The 16,893-nt window shown below is 43.0% G+C and overlaps 1 protein-coding gene across 2 annotated transcripts in view; it reads left to right on the top strand.

The window, feature by feature from the left end:
• Nucleotides 1-4,681: 4,681 nt before the first annotated feature.
• Nucleotides 4,682-16,893, top strand: part of MYLK (myosin light chain kinase) — a 320,305-nt gene continuing 308,093 nt past the window's right edge. The window contains exon 1 of one of the 2 annotated variants that reach the window (XM_074967150.1): nucleotides 4,682-4,872. The gene's annotated coding sequence lies outside the window, so the exon portion shown is untranslated. The remainder of the gene's footprint in view (nucleotides 4,873-16,893) is intronic. The other variant, XM_074967152.1, reaches the window with a different exon arrangement.

Genomic DNA, 16,893 nt, shown 5'->3' with positions numbered 1-16,893 from the left:
GCCTACCATACTGTAAATAACACACTTCAACATGCCTCAAGGCTTCTACTTCCATATCCAGTGGATACCCCCCAAAAATACATATCTGTTGTGGCTTTTGCTCTTTACACAACAATAAGAAGAAGAAAACAAATGGGCACAGCTGGGTCCAGGTTATCAAGTTTACTAAATCTACAGAAACATGAGAAGACTGGTGTTCATAACTCTGTTCTGCTGCGGCTAGAGTTACAAAATGATCGGTCAATCACACACCTCATTTGGAACCAGAAGTACACAATCAGGCAGAAGCAGACACACACACACACACACACACACAGCAAATAAAGTACTAAATGTAAACTACTGAAAAAAATATAGGGAAAGCAGCATTTTTCTTTTGTATTAAGTCAATGTTCAGTTGTAAACTTTTGAAAGAACAACCATAATGTTTTGTTCAGAGTTACAAACAACATGCATTCCCAAGGTGTTCATAACTCTGAAGTTCTACTGTATATACATATTGCTTCTGTGGTTGGCTTCCAAAACACAGAACACAGTGAGCATCCTTGGAGGGCTCACAAACTATTTAAAGGGGTACAGCCCAATTCCTATTGGGGTACAGCCCAATTCCCCAGTTTCATAAAACTTGCACTGTAATGTAAAACCCCAGCTGTACCCTCATATGCTTTTGTCTGTCCCACGTTCTGTGCATTTAGGAAGTTATTCTGCCTTAACACTGCTGAGGTCACTGTTGCATTAGAGTGTAAGTTTGATGAAGCTTCCTGTCTCTTCTATCCATTCCCAAACCTCCCGGCTGCTGTAAGCAGGGGAGTCTCTACTATCGCTACTCCTGCCTCCATTTCTTGGGTCCTCTTCCCCCAGTATAAATCTCCAGTTTGCCACAACAGCAGCAGTGAGAAACTGATATGATTCTTGACAGTTTTGCAGCTTTCTCTGTTACTGCTTGGAAAACCTAAGAGCAGCAAATGAGGCAGTAGAGCAGACTCAGGAAGACGATGCTACATCGATTCATATTTGGAAAACTATCTCCACAATCACAAAGGCTAGAAACTGTTTTGTATTTTTAAACAAGAGTTTACATTCTGCAGAAATAGATGGCTTAGGCCCTCACACTCACCAGGGAGAGAGAGAGAGAGACACTTGGCACTAGTGAATGGTCAAATGCATTTTTTTCAAGTCCTGAACATTCAGGGGAGCCCAGGTCTCTATGTTGTTGGGCTTTATAGACATGTTTGTCTACCTGGTGGGTTGTTCTGTAGCTTCCCAGCTCTAATTATGAGTCAGATCAAATACTGATCATATTCCCAGTTACTTTCTGGAGAAGAAGTTTGAGTGAAAAGAAGAGAGTACTAAATGCTGCCGGCCCTGAATAGATGCGTCGTGGCACCCCCTGAAGCTTGTCCCAACAAGGGAGCCTAAAAGTTTCTACAGAAGCACCCCCAACTTATAATCAAAGAATATCCTCCCTCCCCTTGCTCAGTGCTACACTGACTGTGATTCCTTTGATGCAGCTCTGCTCCTAATTACCTGATAATCATCTGAACTGCAGCCTTTACAGTTCAACCTCAATCACTTACCCACTGGAAGTGTTTAGGAAAGTAACTTCATCCTTCATTTGTTTCCTGAGCATTGCCCTACAGAAGCTGTGTAAGCTCTCTGAGGGCTTTGTTGGTTACAATCCACGGCTTGCACATTGCTGAAATATAAATGTTAGGTCAAGATGCTCTGACAAGTTTTAAATCCATCCAGCTGCTGTTTCCTAAATGTGTCCCTGGAGCAGCTGCATGAAAGATGTTTACAATTAAAAAACTGAAGTAGCCAGTTAACAGCAGTAGAGAATTACTCTACCCGGCACCATCCATTAAGTATATTGGAAAACTCATTGTCAAAAGCATGATCTCATTTAGTATCAATGCCAAAGGAGCAGAAATATTTACTTTCAGTTCATCCTGTGGCTTCTGGGGTCTCTTTAAAGCACAGGCCCACCCTGGGAGATGCATAGCTCCTGCAGGGGCTCTGGGAGGCAATGTGACTGGAACATGGGAGCACATGGTGCCTGTGCCAAGTTTAACAAGGTGCTGCATTCACTCCCTTCTGCCATTAGCCTGTTCCAAAGGCCAATGGAAAGAAGAGCAGGGTGATACCTTTAGTTTTTCCCCTCCTAGTTTGACCTGTGGAGCCAAAAGCACCGAGGGACAGAATAGAGCATCTGAGCTCCACTAAGGGGGAGCCAATGCTCTAGAGCCCAGCAGGGGCCTGACCTGCTGTAGTGCTGGTTTGTGGGGCTAAGTGGCTTTAGTGGCCAGAGCTCCTCCCTTTGCTGAAGGTAAACATCACTTCCTTGGTGACACTCAGGTCATGCCTTCTTTGTGGTTGTGAAGGCTAGAATTATCTTTTAAATCAAAAGTGAGATTATGATGTAATGCAGGACTGTGAGAGCTGAGGTGCAAGACATGTCTTTTGTGTCTATGCCCTAATCCATCCCTGCCACTGGCTGTATCCAAAACCCAGTGAAGCTAAGTCACGCCCAAGGGGCTTAGTAGAGCTTTTATGATCAGGTCCAGGTCCCCGTCCCCGCCCCCCGGATTTGTGCTAGAAATGGCCCAACTTGATTATCATACACATTGTAAGGACAGTGATCACTTTAGAAAAGCTATTACCAGCAGGAGAGTGGGGTGGGGGGAGGTATTTTTTCATGCTTTGTGTGTATAAAAGATCTTCTACACTTTCCACAGTATGCATCCGATGAAGTGAGCTGTAGCTCACGAAAGCTTATGCTCAAATAAATTGGTTAGTCTCTAAGGTGCCACAAGTACTCCTTTTCTTTTTGCGAATACAGACTAACACGGCTGTTACTCTGAAACCTCTCATTATGTAGATGCTGGTTAGGTGGGGCATGGAAAAAGCTAAGACCAACTCTGCGTGGGTGAGTGGGTGCATGAAAGCTCCCCCTCTTATGCCAAGCACTTGTATGTGTGCATAACGGGAGGGGTGCCGTTCCCTGTCACTGCCATCATGTGAATGCCTTTCCAGTTCAACAGCCATTTTGTACCAGTGACTATGCAGATTATGGAAGTTGCACTCTGTATATGTCTGCTTTTGTTTCTATATGATGAGGATTCAAACTAGCTGAAGAAGGGGTCTTTTTAGCCCTGCAGTTTAGACACAGCACCACAAGAGAGAACCAAAAGAGAGGTTTCTTAGACTAGTAGTGTTACTTCCTCTTCTTATCTACCAGCAGCTAATGCGCAGTGAGATAGATGACATACCAGCAAAAGTGATATCCAATGCTGCCCCCTTTTAAAGGATGCTCATTGTTAGTTTTCGTGCACAAAATTAATCCCAGGATTAGAATGAAGAATATGTAAGTCTCTACAAATATTATGCTGTTGATATCACTTGAAAACAATGCACAGAATTGGTGCTTGTTTTTATGCTAGACGGTTTTTTGTTTTTGTTTTTTTGGGTGCAACCATGTTTAAGTGTGGAGGCATTTAAGGAACACCAAGGAGAAAACAAGATTTATAGCCTAAATTGTGTTCTGTACACTTCAAAATATCCAGGGGAAGCAATCCTTCCATCCCTCCCCTTTAACAAACAAACAAACCACAACTAAGAGTCACATTTCAAGGGGCCTGCATTTGATGGGAGCAATACCTGCACACAAGAGGAGGATTTATCCCAAAGCTGACACTTCTGTGCCCGTCCACTACATACATGTTTGCAGGATCAGACCCTTAAGTCATTAAAATTGCCAATAAGAAACAATGAGCATTCTTGCATTTATTTAAGGAATAAACTTAATATGTTTTAAAGTCTTATTTGGTAATATGCAAGTAATATTAGACAGAGGCCCTGATCCTGCAGTGGGCTATGACCCCATGACACCCATATCCAAAATCTATACATCTAGGTTTTAAAACAAGGATTGCATATACTTTTCTGAACAGGATTTATATTGTGCCTCCACTAATATCAGTTTAAAACTTAATGTAACTGACTTTGAACTGTAAATGGTTATTAAAACCAAAACATCCAGTGTCTGTAAATTTAAACCTTACACAAAATTCTTCTCTCTCATAAACAACAGAATTGGAGAAGCAGCCTTTCCAAGTTTTTTCCACTGCTTTGTACCTTGTGTTGTCACACCTGTGCCAAGAGGGTGTAATAACACTGTCACAGGTGTGAGGGAGGGAGCTTGATTTGATAGTGGTTTTACACTCACAAGGGGCAAGTCAGCGGGAATGAGACCTTCCCCATGAATCAATCTAGTAATTTATCTCTGTAGACGTGTCCTCCTTTGATCTCTGTGTGCTATCTGCTCTTGGGAGTAAGATTCCTTTCCCTGGGATCTCTCCAATCAGTTTCTTTTCTGTGTACTGCCTGATTCCTGACTGCCTGCTCCTTTGATCTCTGGGACAGCGCGGCGGGCTGCCTGCTGTAGGGATCTGTGAGCTGCGGAGGAGGTGTGCGCTCTGGGCACGGAGCGCTCTCAGGTCAGGCAGCTGCATTCGTCTCCGCTGCACACACACAGCTTCCCTTCTCCCCCCCCCCCCCCTTGTAGGTCACCAACGTTTGTTGTCAAAAGTGCAGCAGCCTGTCTCTGAAACTTTCCCAGCGCGTGCACAAAACCCGCCTTCCCCAGCCCAAACCCATGCACACATTTCCTAATAAGGCTCCCGCTAACGCTGAGGCATTAACTGGCCCCATGTTTCTTGCTGTTTTGAGGGGCAGGGGAGCTTAAAAACCCCCACTTGGATGGTGCAATTGAGGAACTCTGCAGGAGGAGGAAGGGAACTGGCTAAAGTTTCCTCCGAGTCTCTCGCCCTCTGTCCCCCGGGAGGCTTCCTAGAGCAGCCACGGCAGATCGCAGTGAGTAACAACGACCTCTTCGCTCATTCATTCCCCCGGCTCTCGCCGCTGCTCCTTTCGGAGCCACCCGTTCCTATTGCTGGCTGTGGAGAGACACTGTAAATTGCCCGGCGCGGGCGGCGAGCCAGGGAGCAGGTTGTGTCTGAGCAATTCCGCCGGGGGTAATGCTCCTCTGCCTGCAGACTCGGCCTTATTGGACATTACTTCTGCAAACAGGGCCCGCTTCAGCAGCAGGATGGGCGCACGCGGCGGAGCCCAGCTCTCCGGCTAACGGGGTGTGCTTTCAGCCGCTAGCAAGCCCCGCCTGAGCTCCGTCCCGAGCTCGCTGTGAGCTCGGAGCTCCGGCTTGAAAGCTCTCGCATCTGAATGCGTGGTACTGCATGGCTTGATTTCCCTGCCCATGCAAACCAGCTTGCCCAGGGATTTATAAAGGGTTTGTGGGAGCGGGCTCGAAACCAGCCTGTGTGAAATGCACCGGCTGGATTTAGAGCGGGGGGGGGAGGGGGTTATGAAAACTTTCCTTTTCCCAGCCCTCCCCTCCCTAGCTCTGTGCGAGGGGCCGTTGGGAAGCCAGTCGCGAGGTGACAGTGAGGGGGCGAGACAACAGGAAGCGATATTGCAGAGCCTGAAGCTGTTTTCAGAGTAGCAGGCGTGTTAGTCTGTATCCGCAAAAAGAAAAGGAGTACTTGTGGCACCTTAGAGACTAACCAATTTATTTGAGCATAAGCTTTCGTGAGCTACAGCTCACTTCATCGGATGCTGTAGCTCACGAAAGCTTATGCTCAAATAAATTGGTTAGTCTCTAAGGTGCCACAAGTCCTCCTTTTCTTGAAGCTGTTTTGCATCGCTTGGGATTTTGTGGACAGGGACTTTGCAACTAATTTCCTGAGCGAAGGTCAGAGCTCCTCCTTGGCTAACACACACTGCAGTGCTATTTATTTTTATATCGTCATCCTTCATACAAAGTAGCACATACTCCTAGAGCCACAGTCGGATTTTGTGAATAGCTTCTTTCATACTAAGTGTATTTCAAAAGGCTGCCCAGGGCTGATTTCTTTCTCAATCTGCCATTGTGCCGTTTAAGTGGTGCACTCAGGCGGGGGAATAAAGAGATGTGTTCTGCTGAGACTGGAGATGCTGAGGAAGAAAGGTGTTCCGGATGGCAGGAGCTGCAGGGAAGAAGGCTCTTGTGCCAAGTGTGGGGGAGGGAGGAAGACAACCACAGGGGCAAATCCTCATCTGGTGTAACACACCTTAGCTCTGTTGAAATAAAAAATGCATTGAAGTCAATGGAGCAAGGGTGATTTACCCCACCTGGGATCTGTTGCAGGATGTACCCTAGTACTAAGTGGGAGTGTTAGAAAAATACAGTTCATGCTCCAGCAGGCCCTGATGCGGACACACTGATGCACAAGAACTGGACACTTGAGTAGTCCTGCTGAAGTCAACAGGGACTTCTTGCATAAGTAGAGAAGCATGTACTTAAGCACTTGGAAGATCGAAGTCTTGGTTTCCTACAAAATTATTAAGACCTCTTCAGCAATGGTGTGATCTCTGAAGTCCTTTCTCTTGCAAAACTCTCATAGGAGTTGTGTATCATTTGCTCAGGATAGATCTCAGAAACTAACACTTGGCTCTTTATTGGTTCTGGCCCTGTATTTTTTGAGGAGGGTTTTTTGGTTTGGCTTTGTTTTTCTTATCAAAAGCTTTAGGGCTTCCCATGAAGTTCTGCATGAAAAAGGACTGCACGACTGATCCCAGATTACCAGGAATTCATTATTTTGAAAAACAGGTAGTACAGCATATCCTCTCATCAATGATTAATTAAAAAAAAGAACAAATGTCTTCTGTTTGCTAGCAGCAAAGACTTGTCTAGAGCAGATTTCAGTGGGTTGGGTTGTAATTACCACTGCAGCTACTTTCACTCAAACATCTTTTGGGTCTTTAAAATATAAAATGTGTGCATTCAGATACACAGAAATGTTTCTTCCAATGTATACTTTGAATTTTTAAGAAATTTTTTTATTGTAATATTGTGGACTGTTAATGTAATTTTTATTGTGTTGCACAAAGCCCTGAGAGCCTCAACCGGGGTTAAATTCTATTGACCTCCTTCAGATATAATGCATAAATAGTAGTGGGAGGGAGTGGGATACTTAAAATTATTAGCTTGCTGGGGGGTGAAATTACTTCTCAGCACTCTAACTTCATGCCATAGAGTAGCACATTTGGAAATTCTTTTCCACTTAATCCTCCCACCTCCTGTCTGTGCACATCTGGCCATTAGCTTGGCATCACTTCCTGGATGGAAATGGGGATGGAACGGCATGAAATTGACTAGCAGAGTCTGGAGATCCCTGATGCAGAGATAGTTTAGAGGGAGAATATACCTATCTGTTCCTTGTCTGTAAAGTGCAAATCAGGTCCCCAGACCAAGTATTCTGGCTGGGTGCAGGGAGATGCATAAGGAGAAATACTCCTTCCAAGGCTGAAGAGTGGTGGCAGAGTTGCTCCAGAACCTTGAGTATGCCCTCTACAGGGGAAATGGCTGGAGGATAAATGCTGAATTGGGTTCCCCTTTACCCTGTCCCTAAATTCTTCTAAGCAAGGAGCCCCTGCTGAGCTGGGCTTAGTGACCTGCAAGGAGGTATATTCCTTCTGCAGTGGTTTTCCCCCAAAATTTGCCCTCTGCCCCTTGGTGGTGGAACCATGCTGGTCCCACCATTGGGACCCCTCTGGCCCTGGAGATAGGGGCAGACTTTGCACCTAAATGTTCAATAAATTCCCAGCCTTCAGATACATTTTCCTCCTCTGGTTTTCCCCACTGGTTGGATTATTACTGTATTTGCTAAACATACTTTGGTTTGCAGGTTTGAGATCTTTTCCCCTCCCACAGCTAGGAAACTTACAAATAACTGGTGGAGTCTAGGAGAGTCTTGTGAATTGGGAGGATATTTTTCTCTTAAGCTATAGTATATTTACTAGTAATTCTCTGTCACCTGGCATTTTTCTGTAATATTCAGTTTGATCCACCCCAATATTATGCTTACTGTTTCTTCCTTATCTCTATACAGGGAGAACTTTTAGAGCATTAGTTATTATCTGCATTTAAGTTTTATTGTAGAATACTCAGTATAACCTTTCCATAATGAACTCCTGCCTCAATGGAGTATGAACCTTCATCCTCATAGCTCAACCCTCTATCACTTGAGCTATAGGAGTAACTCCATTAGCTAGTACCAGTAGTAGGCTGTTTGCTACATGGGGATGTGATACACACTGTGCTAGTGTGGCTTACTGTAATAGTGCTTACTGCTTTCAGTGCAACTAGAACATGGTTTAAGGCACATCACAGCTAGGATATTATGTAAATGTGAGAGGCTCACTCCGGTTAATGTCCTCACCCTAATCTTTATGGGTCTTGTAGGGAAATCTCGAAGGGTCTGCTACCAAGGAAGTTTGGAACTTGATACTCTACTGTTACAAGCATTTGATGTGTCTCCCCCTAAGTGTACTTGGCCCCACTATATGATGCAAGAGAAAATGCGGGGGATGGTCTTGTGAGATTCCTCTGACTAGCCTGTGTAATGCTGAAGGTGAAAAAATTCCTTAACATGTGACTGTGTACCATTTGCTTAGGATAGAGTTCAGAAATTAACGCATGACTCTTTATTGGTTCTGGCCCTGTTTTGGGAGGAGGTTTGGGTGGTGGTGGTTTGTTTTTCTTAGCAAGAGCTATAGGATTTCCTTTGGTCAGAGATTTTACTCTTAAGGCCAACCGAGAGCCCTAACCAAGACATGCAGGCTAAATGTGCAGTGCTAGAGAGATTATACATCAACAGTTACAAATGACTTTCAGAACCCTCCTAAAACTAATTGCAGATGCAAATAGGGTTGAGTATTTGGAGAGAGTTCCAAAGCACTCAAGCTGGGAGTGATGGCATCAACAAGCACTTGGAGCTATGATGATGCAGGCTATACAATAAATATCTATAGATGGGTATATGCAGAGTTTTGGGCTCAGCTCATTAGAGAGATTGGGGCCAACATTTGTATTCTGAGCCCCTCTCTGCTCCACAAGGAGCTGTTAGCTGTTGTTCAGATTCAGGGATTTGTTTTGAGCCTTAGGGTGTCTCACAGTAGAGAACAGAGACAAGGTGGGTGAGGTAATATCTTTTATTGGACCAACTTCTGATGGTGAGAGAGGTGAGCTTTTGAGCTTACACAGTGGATCTGAAGAAGAGCGCTGTGTAAGCTTGAAAGGTCATTTCTCTCACCAACAAAAGTTGGTCCAATAAAAGACATTACCTCACTCACCTTGTCTTGTTAATATCCTGGGACCAACATGGCTACAACAACATGGCATGTCTCATAGCAGAAAAGAGACCGGAGTAATCTGTAGTGAATGTATAGGCCAAGGCCACTGAATTTAGGCTATGCCTATACTTAAACTCTGCTCCACTGTAGTGCTTCAGGGTAGCCTCTTACTACAGTGGCAGAAGAGTTCTCGCATCACTGTAGTTAATCCACCTTGGAGAGGTGGTAATTAAGTTGACAGAAGAATTCTTCCATCAACCTACAGCTGTCTACACTGTGGGGTAGGTTGGCTTAACTACATTGCTTAGGGGTGTGAAATGTTCACATTGCTGAGCAACATAGCTGGGTTGACTTAATTTTTTAGTGTAGACTGGCCTCAGGTCCTTTTGATACCCTAGCTCCCAGACAAATTAAACACATCCTGTAGTGTGCAGCCTGCGGTCACACTATGGGGTCTTCTTAAATCTTGGCCTGGACTCTGCAATCATGGATGGGACTGTGGACTACAGTACATAGTCTGTCTATAATAATATCTGCAAATAAATGCCTCCCCAAATAGAATAAAATACTAACTGTGAACCCATATCAAAGATGAGAATAAAGATGTTACTCGGCTGATTAATGAGTTGCTGAACATTAATTTCTGATTGCAAACTTGAAAGGCTGATTGATAACTTTAGGCATGGCTACACTTGCAGATGTACAGCACTGTGAGTTAAACCAGCCTTCGGAGAGCGCAGTAGGGAAAGCACTGCAGTGTGTCCACGCTGACAGCTGCAAGCGCACTAGCGTGGCCACATTTGCAGCACTTGCAGCGGCATTGGGAGCGGTGCATTATGGGCAGCTATCCCGCAGAGCCCCTCTTCCCATTCTGGCGCTGTGCCTCGTGGGAAGGGGGCGGGAGGTGTGGGGCATTCTGGGTCCTGTCCCAACACCCCATGGTGCATCGGTTCACATCCCAGCAATCCCTGTGTTTCCGTCCACATTTGGCGCCATCTTTCAACGTTTTTTGTACTGCGCGCTCTGTCTTCCCTTTTGGTCTGCGGGAGTGGAGCCCGAACTGCTGAGGAGTCTGCTGATGAGTCTCGCCAGCACGTCGCGTGTGGCAGTCGAGTTACTCCTTAAGATCCAAACTGACAGTGAGGACTCCGACGATGATATTGATGCGAGTAATGCATATGACACGAGACTGCTTGTGGCATTCAGGAACATGCTCACCACCGTGGAACGCCGCTTTTGGGCTTGGGAAACAAGCACTGAGTGGCGGGATCACATCGTCATGCAAGTCTGGGATGATGAGCAGTGGCTGCAGAACTTTCGGATGAGAAAAGCCATTTTCATAGGACTGTGTGAGGTCCAGCACCTCGCCATTGCTCCATACTGGGGATCACCTGGCACGTGGAGGCCTGGTCACCTGGAAAGATTCACTGAGAGCACTCCACACCTGGCTGAGCAAACAGGAAGGGGATTTTCAAAATTCCCAGAGAATTTAAAGGGCAGATCTGACGGTTGGTCACCTGAGGGCAGGGCAGTAGAGTTCAAAGTGATGACCAGAGTGGCTAGAACAGGCACTGTGGGACACTTCTGGAGGCCGATCAAAGTGCATTAACAGACTAGGGCATCCACAGTGGTGCTCTGGCGCTCCACTGGGGGCGTATCAAGCATTATTCCACTCGCTGAAGTGGATTACCAGGAGCGCTCTAGCCGTGGAGTCCGGGCACTCTACGTGCCCTGCCAGTGTGGATGCGTCGTGAGTTAGGGCATCCGGGGCTGCTTTAATGCTCTAACTCGCAAGTGTAGCCAAGCCCTTTGTTCATAAAACAGGCATAAGGTACCAGCTGAGACATTTGTCTTTTAATGAGCTAAATCCAGCAGTTCTGATGCAGGCAAACTCCCATTTAAATTAGTGGAAATCTTGGCTAAGTTTTGTGTGTTCATAATTATTTATCAACTGTTTCTGCCTCTCGAGATTCTCAGGGACTGCTGTTTCTCTCTCTCTCTCTCTCACAGTGATGGAGTTGCGTGGATGTAAGTGAGAGTAGAATCAAGCCCTTAATTAACAATTGAGGGCCTGATTCTCAGAGATTAGAAGTCAATGGGAGACACAGCTGCAACCCTGAAAATTAAATTTTGGAATAAATTTTAGCTTGCACTTCTGTAGAGGGGGAGATTCTGTGAGAAACTTTCTCTCAGCGATTTATTAACTGAGTCTTTTCAGGTTTACTGGAATTTAAAATGTGAGCCTAATCTACCTTTTGTTCATCCAGCTCACAGGATTTAAGGTTTTAAGAGGGTCTACAGAAGCTTCTCCTTCAAACTGCTTATTTAATTAAAGCGGCTTTGTGCATTATTTACATCTGAATCCCTCATGTATCGAAGAATCTTCCATCTGAGGGAACAATGTTTTAGGGATAAACATCTTGAAAGGTGTCTGGTCAGTGCTTCATTGTGAATAGAATCAAGAAAAAGAAATAGACATTTGGGCCATAATTTTGAAACTCGAATGCCTACAGATTGGCACTCGCATCTGTATTTAGACACCTACATAGCAGTTGCTTGAGTTTCTGAGATGCTGACTTAAATGGGAATTAGGCGTACTCGGCAACTCTGAAAATCACAGGTGCCTAAATGTGGATTAAGGTGCATGTCCTTAGACACCCAAACTGAGGGAACTTTGGCCTTAAAAGCAAGCTGTCACTGGCTTCCATGGGAATTCTTCAGAATAAGCACACAGAGGATCAGACTCCTCATATGGTGGTATTGGTTATGCTTTAATAGTTCAGGAAATATAGGCTGGAGGCTGCAATCTTCTCCCCCCCCCCCCCCACTTTTCCAGGGTGGATTTGATTTAAATCACTAGTCAGGAAGACTCAATTCGGTCATGGATTTCTACATAAAAGTGCATTCTTGTTGGTTGTTATAACCTTAATGTATATTCTTCACAACTCAGAGATAGATGTAGGTTTCATTTTTAGAAGGTACACACCATACAATTTTAAAGTGATTTATTTTGAAAACTTTTCAGATTAGTTTTACAGCCATATCAGAAAATGAATGATTGTTTGGTTATTTCATTTACCAAAGGTAATTGAAGCAAATATTTATGAAGTCATTGGGAGGTGAACTATCTCCAATTCAACAAGTTAATCATTAATATTTGGAGGATTTTCTTGCCATGCTGTATTAGGAGGAGACCATCACCAGACAGACATTTACACTGTTTTATTTAACTAAAACAACAACATTATATATTCTAGATTTTTTTTTCTTCAACAGCAAACATAATATTTTAGTTAAACATTCAAGTTTTTTAAAATCAGGTTTGTTTTTGGTAAAATTGTTTTTAACTAAAATAGTTCAAATAAAACAACAAAAATTAAATTGACTATGTCAGCCAGGTCAACATGAGAATCTTAAAATATTGGCTTCTGCAGCTAACTCAGTCGTCTTCACCTTCATTTTGCTGTTTGTTCATAATCTGGAAAAGGAAAAACAAGCTTTTCTGCTTTTTCAGGTCCCAAACAATTTCTCAATTTGGAATGAATTAGTCCAAAGGAAAAAAACATTCTTTCAACACCGGCAGAAGAACCTACTGCTGTTAAAAGTGAGATTATCACTTCAACAGTGTCTGAATCCAAGTGCTTAAGTGACATCCACCAGTTCACTGGTGTGACTTTCTTAAAACATCATCAGCAGACATATATTTCTTGAATGGTTCATCCTTAGTTCTGAAGTTTATTATGGTTGGCATTATGGAGGGATGATTTGCTGGATGTCCATGTCATCACTAGCTCCTCTTCTTCAGCAGTTAAGGTTTGACCCTGGTACCAAGTACTGAGGATATTTGCAAGAAAATGAGCTGGAGATAGTGCTTGTCCCATTTGTTTTTTTTAATGCTTGTAATTTAAATCTGTCATTGCATATTTCTCTTTATAAGATCTCACTCAGTTCCTTCCAAATTTCAACAGCATCAGCAATAAAACAGCTATTTCCCTGCATTTTGTTCAAGGCTACAGAAATAGGCTCCAGGGTACTCCGCATGTGTTCAACATTTCTCTTAGGCCCAATGTTGAGAACTTTGGCTGTGACAGTGCCATCTCTCTTTTTTTTTTTTCATGATTTTGTTCACAAACTGTCATCAGATTAGGCCAGTTCTTGATATAGTGCTCAAAACAGTCTACTACTGAGTTCCATCGCATGTCTTGTGAGAGTCTTAGCTTGGTTCCTCCCACTTTTTTCAGAGCAGCTGCTGCAAAGTGGTTGTTACAGAATTATTTTGCAATTTCAACAACATTAGCCTTTATTTCTGGAACACTGAAGTCTTTGGCTAGGAGGTGCATCAAATGAGCACTGCAACCGTATGTTATTACCTTGGGACTCTCCATTCTCTTCAAAATAATTTCTTCTCATTTTGGATACATTTGCAGCATTGTCTGTGATCAAGCTCCATACTAGACATTTGAAATTTTTTTCACTTTGTTATAGTTTTACTGCTACTTCTTGTAAGCTTTCTGCTGTGTGTACATTTCCTGATGTATCAGTTGTTTCTGAAAGAAGGCATTCCCTTCTTCTGTTGTCACACAAGCACATACAACAGGATCATTGTGGACATTGCTCCACCCATCAAGACTCAGGTTAACAGCTTTACCCTCTAGACTTTTTGCACCCTGCTCGATTTCTCTTTCATACACTTTATCCAGCAATTTGCATGCGACATCTGCTCTGTTGAGTGGACTGTATCCTGGTCTTAATGACTAAAACATGTTAACGAAGTGTGGGTTCTCAATCATACGGAAAGGAGAGTTTGTTGCATAAACCGGGCAATTTTTTTAATCAAGTACCTATTTTTGTAATCTGCCGGTTCTTATCTATGGCTGTTTCTGGGTGATGGAGATTTTTTTTCTTTTTGCTACAGGTAATATACTGTGGCTATGAGACAGAAACACTATCCTTGGCAGATAACTTGTTAGTCTCTAAGGTGCCACAAGTACTCCTTTTCTTTTTGCAGATACAGACTAACACGGCTGCTACTCTGAAACCTTTGAAACTATAGAAAATTATGGTGATCTTGAAGGTGGATAGTCTTCAGAATCCTGTATGTTGAGGATGGATTCTCATAAACAATAATTAAATGACGGCATTGACTTATTTTATTACCATACTGCTCATTTAGTATTACTCATTGCATTCACTGACACTCAGTACTGCTTTAAAGATGAAATTGTAAAAGGAAGATCTGCCTGTTTCAGCTATTTATTTTTTATCACAACTGCATCTAAAATGATAGTACCATAGAGTAACAACTATATTTTTTGCTCAAACCTGAGAATTCAAGAATAGTCCAGAAGGAAGACAGGCAGTCCTTAAGAAAGAAGTATGAAATAAAAAAGTTTACCAACCTGAAGATCCTGCATGTTCAGACATGCTCCCTTCATCATCTTCAACACAGCTTCCTCTTGAGAAGGAACACTTCTCATGATGTTGTTTCATCCAGGCAATCAGGCCTTGCATTTCTTTGTTACGCTGTTTTGCATTTTGCACGCATGCCTGTCTTACCCACAAGTAGAGGAACATCATAAAAATATTCCCAAACTGGGTCTCTTTTACGGATTGCTGCCATTCTAGGTTATCCCTTTTAGTGAGAGAATGGTATGGTAGAATCTCAAATCAATGAAGGCTATACTCGGAAAGACCTCAAGACTTCTGGAATATGCTGCTCAAACAGTTTCACTTTTGTTTCTACTGCCTGTCCTTCCCTTCTCACATTTATCTCCAGACTTCTTCTACTTGTCCAGATCTGTTCCGCCCACAACAATCTTCTATTCAGTGAACTTTTTGAAACTTTGCACTTTTAGAGAGAGGTAAGGGATTGACTCTGTGTACACAAAATTGCAGAGGGACAATAGGGTTGAGGTCTGTTATGTCTCACTTCTATATATTTATTTATTTTAAAACTTTTTGCTGTTAACAAGCATTGTTACCTCTGGGGAGACACAACCACAGTTTGAGAACTGCAAAACTAGACCTCTCTGATGGTATCTTCTAGACTGAGCACTGAGTCCCATTGGGTAGATAGAAAGATTAACCTAAATCTATACAGAAGCCTGTGGAACTCCATAAGATTGGGTCCCTAATCCATGAACTATTGGCACTCATTTTCAAAACTTTTCTTATACATTGCATGAATATATTGTCTCATACTATAGAACTAGAATTTATAATCCCTATTCCATGATGAGATATCTTTGAGCTACAATGTATCTTAATTAAAACTATGTTTAGACAGGTTTTTTCCTCAAAAAGCATTTTATCGAAAACATTTGATTTATTTTTTTAAAAATCATTGATTTTTATCCATCCTGCCCCCTTCCCCAAATTTATGGTTTATAATTTCAAGCATCAAGTTGTCTTCTGAATGAAAGCAATGAGATGCATCTCTTGCCAAATGCAGTTAAGTGCTTAGTATTACACTGCACATTCAGAGTACTCTCTCACTGAATCCCTTTCCCCTTCAGTTTGCTGCCATGTGTTTTTGTATAATGACCCCAATGTTGCTAAATTTCATTGCACTGTGTCGGTTCTTTCAGAGCTCTGGCGATAAGGCCAGCAAGCAAACTGCTGTTCTTGCACTAGCAGTTGTTTTGACCCTGTCACCTCTTCTGTAATTGTATTAAATATGTTTGCTTGCCAAATATTTATTTGCACTTGTGCGATATTAATTCTTCAGCCAAGAAGTGCCTTTTGTGTGCATGGGGTTTGGCTGGTTCTGAGGGCCAACGGTGCTTTCAGAATTACTATGCCATACTTACTGATATAGTTGATGTGCCACAGGATTCAGAATGCTCATTGACTGCTGGTTTTCAGTTACTTGTTATACTATTAAAAAAAAAAAAGGGCAATTAAAATAAGCCCTCCCCATCTATCCTGATTGTTGTTCATTCCGGAATAACATAATCTGTGTAAGGAAGAGGAAAGGTGGTTAAAATCCACAGGAACCCTACTCAGGGCTGTGCCTTAACTGTGTAATCTAGACCCTGGTTGAGAGCCATTCCAGTTAATTCTGTCCCTCAGGCTTCTGGCAAGCTGTCGGGATCATGATTCGCTGTTTCTTGTATGATTTACATTAATAAAGATGGGCCGATACCAGGTTTGTGTGGGATGACGGGAGTCCATCATAATGGGGGACAGTTGAGAAGAATGAGCAGGACGGTGTGTTTTTTTTTTTTTTTTTTGGTATCGTCTGTCTTGATGTTGGGCCAAATTCAGAAGTCCTCCCTCAATTTTGCCTCAGTCCTATGACCTGCTTAGGCAAAACTCTCACTGGCATCATTGGGAGATTTACCTGAGTAGTGCCTTAGGCAAAGCTGAAGGTAGGTTTCAGGATTAGGCTACTCTAGAATGAACTAAGCACATCACACAGAAACTGACCCAGCAAATATTACTATTGAGGAAGTCTATGTACAATGGTCCTTGATCACCTCTAAATTCAGTCCGTTACATCACTGTTATTGCTCATTGTCATAATGATCAGTGAAATATGATGGCTATCTTGTTGTACCTGGTATCGGGATAGCCATGTTAGTCTGTATCCACAAAAACAAGGAGTCCGGTGGCACCTTAAAGACTAACAGATTTATTTGGGCATAAGCTTTCGTGGGTAAAAAACCACTTCTTCAGATGCATGGAGTGAATTACAGATGCAGG

Source organism: Natator depressus, chromosome 11 (assembly GCF_965152275.1).
Source record: "Natator depressus isolate rNatDep1 chromosome 11, rNatDep2.hap1, whole genome shotgun sequence".
NCBI lineage: Eukaryota > Metazoa > Chordata > Testudines > Cheloniidae > Natator > Natator depressus.
This window is presented reverse-complemented; position numbering and strand designations above follow the sequence as displayed.